The 2,433-nt window shown below is 44.2% G+C and overlaps 1 pseudogene; it reads left to right on the top strand.

Moving 5' to 3' along the window:
- The first annotated feature begins 537 nt into the window (after positions 1–537).
- Positions 538–2,091, top strand: LOC125365032 (annotated as a pseudogene).
- Positions 2,092–2,433: the final 342 nt, after the last annotated feature.

Consider the following 2,433-nt stretch of genomic DNA (forward strand, 5'->3'; position numbering starts at 1 on the left):
GACATTTAGAGAGACAGTGCCTTGTTCAAGTGCCCTTGTGATTGCATCATTTTAGACATATATCAATTAAGAGAGTGATTATAACAGGCTTGTTTTAATTACTAAAAGTCATGAATGAGAAATCATTTCCTTGATGTCAAGGAAGCAAGAAATTTTGTGATGATATGGATATGAGATAAAATATCTCAAGTACCCATGATACATCTTAGGCCCTTTGTGAGGGTTTGCATGTAAGAGTGACACTTTTTTAAATGTAATTAATTTATTTTTTGTTGGTTGTGGAGCTGGCACTTGTGCTGGGTGTTGTTCCTGAGCTTTCTGCTAGGGCTTTACCACTTGAGCCACAGCGCCACCTCCAGTTTTTGAGTGGTTAATTGGAGATATGAGTCTCACAGGGGAGGTCGTTGAAGAAGCTTCCAGGAGATTGGAAGTGAAAGCACCTGAGAGGCTCAGGATGTTTGCAAGGTCTGCCTGGGGAAGTGTGTCCAGTTCGCCTGCAGGGCCACGGCCAGGACCAGGTAGTGACACGGTGGGAATATGGCTGATGTGCTCTGCGTCCTGTGACAGTACATCAGAGGAAGGAGATGGTGGTGAAGGGAGATGAGGTGATCTTTGCCGAGTTCTCCTGCCCCCAAGATATCAAGACCAAGTATATGGATGGGAGGCCTAGGAAGGAAGACCAGCCCAGAGAATACTCCACGTTGGAGGCTATTTTATTTCTACTTAAGAACGTGCACCTTGCTCATTCAGATTACATTCAATGTGGTGTCTCAAATAATATCCCTGTGGTTACCAGACCTGATGGAAAAGATCTCCTTGGGTATCTCAATGGTGAAGCACCAAGATAAAAAGGTATAGACAGAAATGCCCCCCTGGAAATATGTTTTCAGAGGTCCACTCAAGTCACACCAGCTTCACATGAAATTTTACCACTAGCAAAGAAACCCCGAATTGAGGAGGAAGAGGCCATGTGCCCTGATAGAGACTGGCTGCTCTGCTGCAGGGCCATAAAGAAGGAATTGTGCAGACTGCGCTGATCAGGTCTTTGTCTGAAGCTATGCCACTGGAAAAAATTGCTTCCATTAAAGCCAAAATGATGGCTAAGAAAAGAGTGACTATCAAGACTGATCTCGATGTTCTAACTCCACTTAAACAGAGGTGTTTTGTGGATTCCAAGGTGTACCCATTTCGAGACATTGCCAGCAGAGAGAGGGTGCAACTATCTTGCAGAGCACAAGCAACTTATCCAGTAATATGTTTGCAATTCTTCAATCTATCAAAGCCAGAGAGGAAGGGTGGAGAGCTCAGCAGCAAACAGCTCCACTTGAAGCATCTGTGGAGCCCATGTTGCACACTAAACAGTCTACCCAGCTGCCTACAACAGATATGACCAGGGAAAATTCAAAGGGAAAGAAGTAATAGAGTGCTTTCAAATTGACATGGTGGGCACCTACCATGGCATGACACTGAAGTCGGTAAGTGAAATTGCATCTGCTCCCATGTCTCACACTCAACCAGCCCAGCCTGTATCGAGACCAGTTTCTCAAGCAAAGCCTCCCCCAAAACAGAAGAAAAGTTTGCAGACATGCATTGTCATAATACCTGCACCTGCCACTTCTTTAATCACCATGCTAAACGTGAAAGACCTTCTGCAGGATCTGACATTTGTCTCATCTGATGAAAAGAAGAAACAAGGTTGTCGATGACAGCAGGAAATTCTGCTACAGAGAACAAAACATCACATGCAGCCGGGAGCCCCCACAGTTAGGTTCACTGTATCTTATAAAGTGGTCGACCAGCCCCTTAAAATTATGCCTCAAGACTGGGACCCAGTTGTGGCAGTGTTTGTTCAAGGTCCTGCATGGCAGTTCAAAGGCTGGCCATGGCTTTTGCCTGATGGATCACCAGTTGACATTTTTGCTAAAAGTCAAGCCTTGCATCTCAATGTCTACATCCAAATGTCCCCAAATGGGCTGTAACCATATTAGAAGTCAACTCTCACAAATGTGATCTGGACAGACCAGTGTTCTTGTGGTTCTGGGAAGTGTTGGACAGACACATGGGAAACATAAATCCATCTTGAGAGTCTGAATTCTTTTGTTCCTCCTTTCCTGCGAAGCTGGATTAAGAAGCATGGAGTACCTTGACTTACACATGGAGATTCAGCTTTGAGACTTGATCATCAACACAGAAATGAAGGTCACTGAAGCCTTTCCTCAAGCTGGCTTTATTGCTTTATGCTGCTGAGGGATGTTGTCCAACATCTGCCTCAGCAAATATTTTGACAAAAGCTTTTTCTCTATTGATTCAATTGGCATTACTTCAATGTTGTTTCTTTGGAAGTAAATACGGGTTAGTTATGTGTATATACTGAGAGGTTATAAGGCTTCCTACGCTTGCTTCTGAGTTTTCAGTGCTCTGTGATCCCTTCCT

Source organism: Perognathus longimembris, chromosome 16, assembly GCF_023159225.1.
Source record: "Perognathus longimembris pacificus isolate PPM17 chromosome 16, ASM2315922v1, whole genome shotgun sequence".
In the NCBI taxonomy this organism is placed as follows: domain Eukaryota; kingdom Metazoa; phylum Chordata; class Mammalia; order Rodentia; family Heteromyidae; genus Perognathus; species Perognathus longimembris.